The sequence below is a fragment of the Ctenocephalides felis genome, unplaced genomic scaffold (genome assembly GCF_003426905.1).
Source record: "Ctenocephalides felis isolate EL2017-DRISC unplaced genomic scaffold, ASM342690v1 CF-g0.4_SCAFFOLD_01170, whole genome shotgun sequence".
Taxonomy (NCBI): Eukaryota; Metazoa; Arthropoda; class Insecta; order Siphonaptera; family Pulicidae; genus Ctenocephalides; species Ctenocephalides felis.
In genome coordinates this window covers 43,685,404-43,700,179 of record NW_020537324.1, presented here as the reverse complement: position 1 = coordinate 43,700,179, position 14,776 = coordinate 43,685,404, and the positions used below count along the sequence as shown (strand labels likewise).

At 28.8% G+C, this 14,776-nt stretch overlaps 1 long non-coding RNA gene across 1 annotated transcript; it reads left to right on the top strand.

Moving 5' to 3' along the window:
• Window positions 1–1,731: 1,731 nt before the first annotated feature.
• LOC113367990 lies at window positions 1,732–14,277 on the top strand. Its single transcript, XR_003366324.1, has 3 exons — window positions 1,732–1,869; window positions 12,367–12,506; window positions 14,207–14,277. It is a non-coding gene; the product is annotated as an uncharacterized LOC113367990 (long non-coding RNA).
• The last annotated feature ends 499 nt before the right edge of the window (window positions 14,278–14,776 follow it).

Sequence of the window (14,776 nt, the reverse complement as noted above, 5' to 3'; positions counted from 1 at the left end):
TTCATTTTAACGTCAGTTTGCATTTCTCAACCAGCGAGCCTACATATACATACTGGCCTAGAAAACCATCAAAAATTCCTTACGTTTTAGACTTTGGCACGATAAAAAATTTCAGTAATGTTTTTTTTACTGTACTAGGCCGCTTAGACCTGAGCCCAGATCATTCTCCTATCATCATTACTTATAGCAAACAAGCATAGAACTGGAACAAATTTTAAATCGAGTTGGATGCAACCCCAAACTGCAATTTACATCTCAAAACTGAAAACAACCTAAATGGTGCAATTTATTATCTAAAACTAAATGTTCCAAAATATGTCGCTCACAAAACCAGAAGTTTATCTTCAAAACATAAAAATTCCAGAGCTCCAGCAAATAAAACAAAACTGAATCAAAAAACAAGATGGCTTAAAAATATGCTTACGAACACAGGGATAATTTAATACACAATTACAGTACAAGTTTAGATGTTGCAGGCCATTCAGTCTGTAAAAAGTTTACGAGAAAATTACCTCCTATAAGAAAAAGTTCAATTATTCGCAAAACACTTCAAGTCAGATTTTCATCCAACTCATCAAGAAATAATTCATCAGATGAAGAATAAATTAATATCATATCGAACAAGAATCAATTAATGAAAGTCAAATCAATAAATTTGGCACTTCTGAAATTATAGAAGTCGCTTGTGAAGCAAAATCGGACAAATCCCCGAATAGAAAAATATTCAGGTAGATATATACAAAAATAGACATTTAAACAGGTAGACTGTAATATACAAAACAAATTATTATCGATAAAATTAATTATTAATAAACAATCTATCAATAATTAATATCACAGATAACAAATATACACCTAAGTCTGTTTTTACACGGTCTTTTTGTACACGGTTTTGATATAACACGGTTTGAAAATTTAATATTTTTAAATTTTTTACACGATTTTATTCCATTTAGCACGATTTGAAATTTTATGTACTTAAATTTTTTTTGTCAAATTTAATTTTTGCGAAGTATGTTCATATCACAAAAAAGTATTTATGAAAGAAAAAAGTCTGAAACCATCGATAGTATCGATAGTTTGCGAACACTAGCTTAAACATTTAAGTGAATTCCTCTTTAGCGCGTACAAACAATTTTTACTTTGATTTTTTTTTATTATATTTGATTTAATAAAATAAACATGAATTCTTGTTCTTAAAAATTCTTGTTTTTCACTAATTTTAATATGTTTCAGAGATTAGGAACAAATCACCCATTTTTGTATAAGATGTCTTTTTTTACACAATCTACCGTGTAAAAACAGACTTAGGTGTAATGCTTTATATTTGTTATTAGTTTATAATAAATTTTAATAAATTAAGTTGATAGTGCGATATTATACTTATAGGTAATGTGTTTACTAATATTTGGTTAAATAGTTTTTAAATATATATAATACTAATTTTCATACATACACTTATATAATGCTTATTCTCATATTATTTAATTAAGAAAATATTAATAAGACTCAACGCTTTTCAAATTAATAATATATTAAACACCGACAACACTCTTTGCAACTTAAACTTAGTTAAATTCATCACCTGGCAACACACTGCCGGGATTTGGCTAGTGGTAACTCTTCAGTCGGTTGTTGAAGTCTCTTCACCTAGGAAGTAACTATAGTTGGCACTTTGGGCGTCGGTTTGTGCTAATATTACGCAATGTTATACGGTGATTAATTAGATTGATGATAGTGACAATAATTAGTTATGTGCAGTGGTGAAATGTAAATGTGAAATAAAAGTTGTGGTGGCGAGTTGGTGCTGTCAAGTGACGCGATGGAGGACACTGGACTCGGCAGAAGGGATGCCGAATGTTTAATATGGTATTGTGGTAGATTTAATTTATATATATATATATATATATATATATATGTATATATATAAATATATATATATATACTAGCTGACCCGGCAAACGTTGTTTTGCTAAGTAAGTTATTTTATAAACAATTTCTAGAGTATCTAAAAAAATAATACTTTTTGTGTAAGGATGTGTTGTTTGAATTGCTATATACAATGAGATATTATAGAAACAATAAACCCCATTAGTTTGTATATATTTTATTAATACAACCAAACTGAAAGTTTTATACACTTTCTATAGAAAACATGGCATAATTCAATCCAAGTCTTTGTTGGTCTTTCGACTTATATAGTCATTACAAATTCCATTTAATCGATTAATGAATGCGTTTCAAATTTTTTGAAAATTTTTTTGGATTCTGGATTTTGTGTATAATTGTAAATAATACTATTGAGCTTTACATTCAAATACTGCTATTTATTTTTCCCTTTACATTCAAATACTGCTGTTAAACAATGCTTAGCTTTACTGGTTTTTGACACTTCGGTCGTGGATCTTCATATATTACTATCCATTCTTGAATAAATTCAGAAAATTATAACTGGAAATAAGCTATTCGACAAAATGTTCCTTTGATCAATTCCAAATTTAGGTTCTAAATCTGAATAATCTAGAAAAGGTTTTATAAATACCAATGAGTACATAATTATACAAATAAGTTCTTTCAGAGCATTGTGTTTGAGAAAAATATGATTTGTCAACCATACTGAGTTAAACATAGTTCACTTCACTGTTTATACGAATGGGCAATGGCACTATCATTATATTATAATTGTTAATTATTTATTTAAAATAAATAATTTTATTATTAATTCCTTACAAATATTGAATTGTCATCCATGCGTGATTACATAGCTGTCATTTGCTTATTGTTATTCCAAGTCGAACAGGATAAAAGGTATCCTATGTCCTTCTCCTGGCTCTGAACCAACTTTTACCAACTTTACCAAAGCCAATTTTCAGTTAAATCGGTTCAGCCTTCTTGAGTTATAAGTTCTGACGATATATCTCCAGAATGCACAAACCGAATTCGACAATTTTGCATTCGCTGGAAAGGTCTGGGGCTCCGTGAGGTTTATAGCTGGGTTATAATATATGAGAACCAAAAACTAATATTCTATCACTATAGTTATCTTAAGGTAGTCGATTACTTCAATTAGACCTTTTTATTGTCGAATCAAAGCACATTTGCTGATAATATATATATGCCAATTAGTTGTAAACACCTGAAACATTTTATAAGATATGTATAAAGAAATTACAAATTAACAACAATTAATGTATAACTATTTACATTTTTATTACAAATTTTGAGGTTATGTCAAGAAACTATATTTCAGAATATTTTTTTTATTAATTTGTTGATGATTATACTTATTGCTGATATATAATATAAACACCTCAAATACTCTATTTAAATACGTATAAACAAATATACATAAATACCTAATTATATAAATAATTACATTTCCATTTTCAAGAAATAAATTTCCCCATCGTCCATCTAGCATCGCTTGGTATTATTAAGAATTAATTTATTTGCCACTTTGCATTAATTTTCCGTGGCGATTAAAATATTTATATTATTCACGTAATAATTTTCAAATAATGGTCATTAAGAAATGCATATCAATATATTTGTATCAAAACAGAAACACCGAATGACAGTTGACAATCGAATGTAAATGTCATGGATGAAATCATTGATAGTATCATAGATTGAATAAACTACATGGATTGTTTATTAATAATTAATTTTGAATTAGAATGAAATAAAGGGATAAAAAGTATCCTAAGTCCTTCTCCTGGCCCTAAACTACCTCCCTGCCAATTTTCATCTAAATCGGTTCAGCCGTTCGTGAGTTATAAGTGGTAGCACATAAGGCGATCCTCTTTTATATATATAGATATATATATTATAATTATAATACTTTCAATTTATTTCGCCCTATTATTTTATCGGATGCATAATGAATCATAAGCTACAGGCACCATCAGCTAAATTTGTATGACATCTATAGTGCAGCTCAACTGCATTGAACTTATACTGCAAATAGATTTGTATGCAGTTTTGCAGTTAGTCTAATCTTATCCTTAAGGGGTTAGGGGTACTTGGAATTTTTGAAAAATCGATTTTTATTTTTTTGCATTTTCATTAAGTGTAATATCTTGAAAATGCTCTCTGAAAATTTCAAGTTGATCCGATGATTACTTTTTGAGTTATTGGACTCTTACCAGCGCGTTGACGCCAGTGGAAAGCTCGATACTTATACTTATACTTAGGATTATTCTCCCTCACCTCCTGATGTTTTAAAAGCTTTTAAACCGATTTACGATGATCTCAGCAATGATAATTTACTTTCAAGATGTGTAGTTCAAGATTGAATCCATAATCAGAAAAAATTAAAAGCTTCAACCAACTAGTGTAAAAAATATGCCTAAAAACCGTGAATACTAGTTCTACTATCGTACAAATTGCTGAATACATATACGTAATCATTAATATTGATTATGGATATCCTATGACCTAATTGTGGGTATAATTCTCATTGGTTTGCTGAAAAATTGGATGCTGCACGTGTGAAAGTGGCAGATCAGCGCGCCAACGGGAACACTCGGGAGGCCAGAATGCTTCGTACTTCGTAGGCAACTGCAAATGGAAATTTTGGAAACTTTAGCAATGACTGATGAACTATTATATAGTCCAGAAATAGATGACTAGGTTCAAGTAATTCAATAATTTGAATTTCTGTACGTAAATCCAATTTGAAACTTTAAACGCGTTTTTTTTTCAAAACTATGTTTTTTGAACCGTTGACCACTGTAACTCAAAAACCGCTTGTTAAATTTTAATGAAATTTATACAGCTTTTAGAATACATAATAAACTCGGGCCTGATCGAAGGATTTTTATTTTTTCAAAAATTTCAATTTTTTAAGACCAATTAGCTGTTGATTTTTTACCCGAAAATCTAGAATTTTTTTTTGATGCTGCCATTTTGTTAATTTTTGCAAAAAAAAGAAAACCTTCGATCAGGCCCGGGATTATCTATTTATAAAACTATTATTTTCATTTGATTGATTTTAGATGAATCCCTAAGAAGTTATGATGGTCACCGCCAGGACCGTTTTTTGAAACAAGGTCAACAAAAACAGCTATAACTTTGGGAATATTTATTTTATTTTTCTGAAATTTTTGTTACGGTATGCTTCAACCACAGAAACGTCTGGCAAATTAATTTTATGTTTTTTGACCCTTAATGAACATAATATTAAAGTTTCAGACGGACTAAAATGATTTGAATTTTTAAAAAAATTAATAAATAAATTGGCGCCTGGCACATATTTGACAGCGCCCAAAATGTGTGGCAACAAAAATGTGAATCTGGATAATCTATTCAAAGTCAAAAAATAGAAATTGGACTGACTAAAATGCTATGAACTAGTATCATATTGCCAGATATTTTTGATTTCCAGACATGGTTAACAACCGCAGAAACGTCTGGCAAATTAATTTTATGTTTTTTGACCCTTAATGAACGTAATATTAAAATTTCAGACGGGCTAAAATGATTTGAGTTTTAAAAAAGATCTTATATATAAAAATGAATCGCAAAATGTGTTGGCAAGCGCATAACTCAACAATGTCTGGACCAATTTTGCCAATTCTTTTTTTAAAATGTTCGTTGAAGTCCAAGGATGGTTCTTACGGCAAGACAAAATCGAATAACTGCCTGGAAAACCCTAAAAATAGCCCTTTTCTTTTTCTCATACAAACGTTTTCTAATTAAAATGTAGAATCAATTTGAGCTTTATTGTTATTATATAAAGTTGATATTAAATTACAAGCACTCACTGTATACTCCTCCTAAACGATTATTCGGATTTTGATAAATCTTTCTTAAGTTTGTTAAAGAAATTTTTTATGGTGTATGTGATTATAAAGTACTGGAATGTATGTGCAATATTGTAGAAATAAATGAAAAAAATGCAAAAACGACATGCCATTGTTTGCTTTTTCGACATGTTTCAATTTACTGGACAATATTAGAATATGTATAATAAATTTATGATTATGAATAAAAAAATGAAATGTGAAGATTATTATTGCCAAAAAGCAGCTGAGATGTGCCAGAAATTAAAATAATATAAAATACAGTATATGTATGGCAGATTGAATGATACACATATGAACAGATTTTGACAAATTAATTCACTTAGAATATGAAATTAAGTATTAATCAGGGCCGGTCCTACCTTTATTGCGATGCATGCGAAAAACACGAGCGCACGCCTTAGGGGGCGACAACACAAGATTCGGATATTAAATTTTCAATATAGTTTTTTTTTTTAATAATAATTTCTTTGCATTTTTTTACTAATCTTTCCACATTATGTTTAAAATTCGTAAAAATTTCACTTTATAACAACAAATGGAAAAGTAAAGATGAATACATACAATTCGGCCCTCACGATATCGATTAGGAAACGTTTAAGATGCAATTTTGGATATCTTAAATAACGAAAAATTAAATTAATTTAAACCAACATGAAGTACCAGTGTTATGTTATGGTTATGGTTATGTTATATCGTTTAAAATACTTCAATTTCCAATATAGTGTGGGAATTGAGACTCATCATTTTATTTAAAGCAGTTCTACATTTAACATCGCTTATATTATAAATGTATATGCATTTTGGCGTAAAGAGTAATTTATAAAACAATAATTATTATTTTTAAGTAAACGGTAAATATTAGTATATTATATTAAAAAAAATGCAGAAATGGGTACAGGACAACGTCTGTCGGGTCATTTAGTTAATAAATAAATTGGCGTCTGGTACATATTTAGCAGCGCCCAAAATGTCTGGCAACAAAAATGTGAGTCTGGGTGAACTTATTCGAAGTCAAAAAAATGAAAATTGGACTGACTGAAATGCTTTCAAAATTTTGAAATCGCGCTGTACAAATTGGTTGCGCACTAATTAACGCAACCACTTCCAGCTGCCAGACGTCCCGTACTCTAACCAAGAGAATACTAAAAAACCAGCCTGACTAAAATGCTTTCTCGAAAACCTTGCTAGCTCCCCTATTATAAGGTCGGCCGCAGGCAGTGGCATAAACAACTTTGCTCGGCGTTCGAAACTGTACAAATCATAAAATTCCTGTAGTTTGTATATACCACGTGTATGTACGGTAGAGGTGGGTCGTTGACGGTTTTGCCGTCAACGAAACGAAACGGTTATCGGGGTTTCGTCAACTAGTTAAATAACTAGTTATTTTTCAACTATAGTTATTTTTAACGATTCAACGTTAAGAAACTGATAGTTGAAATAACTGTTTCATTGAAAGTTGGTAATATGAAGTTTGTTCTTATAAAAGTCAAGTTGACGTTGGATTTGATGAATAAAAAGAAATAAATGTGAATTGTCACATTTATTACACACACACACACACACACACACACACACACACACACATATATATATATATATATATATATATATATATATATAATAAATAAAGGTTTAATTTAAAAAACTTAAATATTTTCATTACAGCAAAGCCATATACTAAAACATCGAATTTACATGTTATATAAAAATAGCAATATAAAAATGTATAGTTATATAAAATGTTATGAAAAATAAAAAATCAATTTTCAGGTTTAGTTTAAAAAAATTATTACAAGACAAATGCTATGAGATTTTTATGAAAAATATTAACCATTGAAAACTATAATAAATGTAACTGATTTTCTAAAATTAAACGATTTGGCGCGTGTTGCAAGTTTCTTTTAAGATGTACATGTACATTTGCAATATTATAAAAGCAGTAGCCTAACAATAAACGATTTTCATAGTATTAGTTGATCCTTTCCGACGCAGGTACCTGCCTACGTTCGTTTTCGACAACGAACGAATTCCTATATCGTTGAAAAAACTAACTGGCCGCCATGTTTTCAACTGCTTCGAAACCAGTTGATTTTCAACTAGTTATTTCGTTGCGACGAAACGGTTAGTTAGTTAACGAAGAAGAAACGGTTGAAAATAACCGTTCGTTGATTCAACGCCCATCACTAATGTACGGTATAATTAACTGTGCAAGATGTTTGATAAACTAAACTTAAAAGATTAACATTTTTGAAAATAATTACTCTGAAAAAATTAGATTTTTGAGAAACTTAACTGCATAGAGACGAAATATCGAAGCGCGTAAGCGGCGCGCCGCCGTCTAACGGATAAACATTGCTACGGAACCCATAGGAATGTAAACAAAATTCATACTTATTGTTAAAATTTCTATAAAATATCTGACAATTTGATGTGCATATGCCTAATGATAATTTTTAACCGCCAAATGGCATTTTTTTATATTTTTTTTACTATATCTCCGAAATGGCTAGACCTGCCTTCATGAAAATTTCTTGTTAATACAAGTAAAATGTTTTTTAAATTATTCAAATCGGACGCTCCGTTCTCTTAAAAACTGAGTTACCGTTTTCGGCATTTTTTGCCCCGTATCTTCGGAATGGCTAGACCTGCCTTTGCCAAAAACTAATCAGCACGTCTCCTTATCAATACGAATCGAATGTTTTTTGAATTATTCAAATCGCTTTATCCGTATTTCCGAAATCGTCGACGAAAATTTGTATCCGAACACACATACACACACGCACAAACACATACTTCCATTTTTTCTAAAGTATGTCAAAATATTTAGAAATCTCTGAAACGTAAAAATATATAAAAATTTTCATTTTCGATTTTTTTGCGATTACTATAACTTGCCCTACGGGAAGTTGATAAAAGCAAATAATAATAAAAGTAAAATTAATAAATAAAATAAATAAAATTTTTGAATAATAAAATAATACTAGGAAAACAATAAAGTGGAATTAAAACAATAAGTGACAGATACCTGGATGGTAAACCTAAATTTGGCAAAAAATTAATGAATATCATTATAATCCGCGTAAAAACCCGTATATTTTAACTTACGTCATTATTAGTCACATATACATTTTTTGTGACGACATAGCTTCTTGAAACATGGATAGGATTGAAATAATTTATTTTAAATATGTCGATACATATACAATTATATATATATATATATATATATATATATATATATATATATATAATATAATATATGAGTAAGTTCTTGTGGGGTGATACATCAAAAAATAAAAAGCAAAGATTTATTCCAAACGTTGGAATTAAAGATTAATTTATAAATCTTTGCTTTTTATTCTTTGATGTATCGCCCCACAAGAACTTACTCATATATCTCAACATCAGAAATAACAACTAAATCATATATATATATATACTACCTGACTCGGCAGACGTTTTTCATAAAGCAATATTTTTAGTACAAAATGTTTGGTATAAAAATAATATAGCAAATGTAGTATATAAGTGAAAAGAACAGCTATTAATGAATATATAACAATGAATAGCTTACCTACTACTACAAAGCACGCCACATATAAATGTACCTGTGAAATATTAAAAGGCTTTGCAAGATCTACTGAATATTCATCTGGCAATTTTGATACATTATTACTGCCCTTTTCATTATTTCATTAATTTTTGAATTACGAAGCAAACTCGAATAATTCATTTTTAACTTCTCCTTGGGTAAGTTATTGTAATCCTCCAAAAATCGAAATCGAAAATTTTTGCATTATCGACGTTTTGAAGGTTTCTGAACATTTTGGCATACCTAATAAAAAATGGATGTGTGTGTGTGTATGTATGTATGGATACAATTTTTCGTCCACGTTTTCGGGCGCACGGATCAACCGATTTGATGGTTCAAAAAACATTCGATTCCTATCGATAGGGAGATGTGCTGATTAGTTTTTGGCAAAGGCAGGTCCAGCAGTTACGGAGATAAAGAGCAAAGAGAGCAGAAAATAGAATAGTTTTTGAGAGAACCAAGCATCCGAATTGAATGATCTAAAAAACATTCAATGAGTAATGATTGGAAAAAGTGGTTATTAGTTTTTGGCCCAGCCATTTCGAAGATACAGAGCTAAATGTTAAAAAAATGCAGTTTTTGAGTGAACTAAGCGTTCGATTTAAATGATTCAAAAAACTTTCTGCTTGTTTTAACAAAATAATTTATTTTTTTGTTTCAAATTTTTTTTTCGATTTTTTTTCAATTCTGACTATAGTTCTAATATACTTCAAACAAATAATTTCAACTTTGCAATTCAGTTTATAAATAATGCTTATAAATATTAGACAATGTTACAATATTAATAATAATCTATTTGAAAACATTCAGTATTCCTCGAACATTTCGTTACGGTACGGAAAGTTCCAGCAATTTGCCTTAAGGTACGATGCCATACACCTCACTAGTTAAGTTATATTGTTATATAGCCCGCCCAGCGATTTGAGTAAGAATGAAAAAAAAATTGAGAGAGTGAAAAATTGTACAACTCTGCCATAATTTTATTTAGTACCTAGTTCAAAAACTTTTGTATCTTTAGATTTTGCTATTCAATCTCTCTATTTCTTGTAAAAATTTTTTTTTATGCAAATCATCTATCAACTACTTACTATTTGTGCGCATTGGGAAATGTTTGTACAATGGAATACTTGGAGGGGTAAACAGCCATTGATAAAAATAATTTTTTTTTGAGTAAAATATGCTTTATTATCAAAATATGCATTAAAATTCAGTAAAAAACACTCAGTAACTTAAAGTGTGGTGAAAAATTATTCGATTACTAAAATGATTATTATCCATTAGAGATTTGTGGAAGGAGGGTGAAAAAGTTGGAGTTGTATGCATTTATTGAGAATTAAAATTAAAAAAACAATCGTCGAACACCCAAATTACTCGGCACAAAAAGTATTCTCAGAAGCGCGCCCAACCAGTCTAAAACGAAAAATTCCCAATGATCTCATAAATAGACATTTGTAAACACTAACATTAATAATAATAATATTATTATTATTATTATTATTATTATCATCATCTTACTATTTCTATTATTGTTATTTTGTTATATTTTATTGTTTTTTTCTAATATTATTTTATTATTCAGAAATTTTATTCATATTATTTATTAATATTATTTGTATTATTATTTGCTTGTATTTTATATTACATCATCATACTACGGATATTATTTTCATGTAAATTCTATCCTTTGCACTCTTATTTATTTAAATTTATGTAAGTATTTATCAATATTGCTAGATGTTAACTATTTAACAGTTGTAATAAATATTGTAATTAAAAAAAAATAATAATAAGAAAATTGGCTACAAAATTAAAAAAAAGTTAGGGATGGGCAACCCTTGATAAAAAATAAATTGTATTTGAGTAAAAAAAGTTGTATGTATTTTTCAAATACGAATTTAAAAACTAAAATAAAAACTAGTGGGGTGTATGACATCGTGCCTTAAAGCAAATTGCTGGAACTTCCCGTACCTTAACGAAATGTTCAAGAAATATTGAATGTTTTCAAATAGATTATTATTAATATTGTATCATTGTCTAACATTTATAAGAATTATAAAGTTGAAATTATTTGTTTAAAGTATATTAGAACTATAGTCAGAATTGAAAATAAAATTTGAATTATTTTCGATATACAAAAAAAAATTGAAAAAAAAATTAGAAAAAAATTTTGAAACAATTTTTTTTCCAAAATCAATTATTTTGTTAAAACAAGCAGAAAGTTTTTTGAATCATTTAAATCGGACGCTTAGTTCTCTCAAAAACTACCATTTTTATAACATTTAGCTCTGTATCTTCGAAATGGTTGGGCCTACCTTTGCCAAAAACTAATAATCACTTCTTCCAATCATTACTAATTGAATATTTTTTAGATCATTCAAATCGGATGCTCCGTTCTCTCAAAAACTCGATTTTTATTTTCTGCACTCTTTGCTCTTTATCTCCGTAACTGCTGGACCTGCCTTTGCCAAAAACTAATCAGCACATATTCCTATCAATAGGAATCGAATATTTTTTGAACCATTCAAATCGGTTGATCCGTGCGCCCGAAAACGTGACCGAAAAATTGTATCCATACATACATACACACACACACACGCACACATATATATATATATATATATATATATATATATATATTTATCTGTGTGTGGATGTATACGCAATGATTTTATAAAAATCATCATTTTTATTTTTATATTAGTGTTTCTATTTTAATAACTCACCTGTGTACAAACATTTACAATGCTATGATTAATTTCAAATATTATGTTCATGAAGAAGTGTGCGGATGCACAATAAATTTTCCCTTACGTCAATATGTACGACAATTATCGAATACTAAGATTAATAAATGTTGATTACTTACATTGTTATTTATTAATAAGCTTCCAAACATAAATAACAAATGTGGATATCCCTACCACAGTAACACTTCTAGTATGTTAATAAAAATGCTAAATATAAAAGTTTTAGATTTCTCAAGACAGTGTGTGAGTCGTGGATATAACACGTGTCTGTGCAGAAATTTTAATAAACCAGAAAAATTATTTATTATAGGAATATTTAATGATCATTAGTGCGAAGCAGCAAACAGCAAACATTATAAGGTATGTCAAAAATTATAAATTAATAAATTTATATAAATATATATATATATATATATATATATTACAGGGCCGGTCCTGGGGTCCCTAGCGCCCGCATGCAACTTTTTTCTTCTAGCGCCCCGCCACCCTCATTAATTAACAGTTTTAACATTTTATCATTAATATTATATAAATATTTACATATTTTTTTAAAATTAATTTTTAATTATTTTCGATTTAGTACACAAAAAATTAGATATAATCTAAAAGCGTATAAAATACATTAATTTTAAATTTATTTAGAAAATCGTGGTAAGATTCGTGGGTTGATAATATCAAATTTTTAAAATTTTCAATTATTTTTAACGTATGTGCAATGTTAATATTTGGGTTTTAAAACATTTTACTTATTTATTATTCGATTTATTCTATTGAACAAATCATGCCAAGAGAGCTAAAAAAACTAGCTTTTCATTTTCAATCATAACACTCGTATTTCATGTTGGATTTTTTAAATTTCAATTTAATTTTTCATTATTTACAATATCCAAAATTGAATCGTAAACTTCTCCTTATTGATATCATAAGACCCGAATTGTATTTATCCTTGCATTGCCGTCATATTCAGAGTATCAGATTGTTGTTTTAAAGTTAAATTTTTAACCTATTTTAAAAGTATTGTCCAAAAAATTAGTAAAAAAATGCAATGCAGCTAGTGGGGCGCATGGCATCGTGCCTTAAGGCAAATTGCTGGAACTTCCCGTACCAAAAATTATTTTTTTAAAAACGATTAACATTTTTGAAAAAGTTTTACTCAAAAAAATTAGATTTTTGAGAAACTATAAATTTGAAACAAAATTACTTTTTTTAAAAAAAAAAAATTATTGAAAAAAAATGAAAATAAAAATTTTCTTTATTTTGGCATATTTTGGAAATTCTGAACTTTTTTCAAAGCAATAGTACTGCTTTAACAGCATAGTTAATACAAATAAAATGTTTTTTGAATTATTCAAATGGGACGCTCCGTTCTCTTAAAAACTGATATACCGTTTTCGGCACTTTTAGCCCCGTATCTTTGGAATGGCTAGACCTGCCTTCGCCAAAAACTAATCAACACGTCTCCTTATCAATGCGAATCGAATGTATTTTGAATTATTCAAATCCGCATCCGAAAATTTGTATCCGCACACACATACATACACGCACATACACACACACATACACATAGATTCATTCTATCTCTTTTTAATGTTAACACTTTTGTTAGTGTTTGAGCGATAAGAATGTCACTGTATATTATACGAACGAAAAAATTTACAGTACAAAATTATAAATATCTCTTTGAAAATATTTAAAACAATTGTTATTAATAATGATTCTCTAGTGGTACGGGAAGTTTCATCAAATTGGTTTAAGGCACGATGCCATACACCACCAGTTACTACTTGAATCGGTTGATTATATAAAAAAAACTGGTATTTTTTGCAGTTATTTTAGCAATTCAATCATTTTTTATACCGCGTTCAGTCTTTGAATATTTTTGACATAAAATTAGTTCCGATTTTTGAGCTTGAATCAAAAGCTTAATGGAACAATTATGCTTGTTGAAAAATAAATTACCACAACACTACTCCGATTAAAACAAATGTAATACCAAGCTATATAAATTATAAAAGTATATATACATATATATTATAAAAATTATTTTATTTTATTTCCAGGAAAATTTCTAAATATTTGCTCATATTTCTACAAAGGACATGGCATCAATAACCAATGATCTGGATATTCTAAAATGTCAAGGTACATAAATTAATGTTTTAAATTACAAATTTATTAACTTCCCGAAGGAGAAGTTTATGTTTTCATAAAAAAATCCGATTCACTGATTTTATGTTTTCTCGACGTTTCAAGCCATCCTGAATCGAATGAGACCAAATTTGGAAGAAGCATGTTGTGTGTGTGTGCGTGTAAATCGACGTTTTTCCAAAGACGGTTGGACCGATTTCAAAAATTTAAAATCGATGTATTTCGATGAAGACTAGCGTTTCTGAGTTTTGTGTGACGATCGGCCGAGCCGTTTCTTTGTAAATCGCAGAAAAGTGAAAAAAATTTTGTCCACGTTTTAGCCCGTAATTCTTAATCGATTTTGAAAATTCAAAAACCGTTTGATAGATACTGATTGGGAATCCTGCTGATTAGTTTTTGGTAGAGATCGGCCGGGCCGTTTTCTTTAAATAAAGTTAAAAAAAAAATCGACGATTTTTATTATTTTTTTGACGGTAGATACC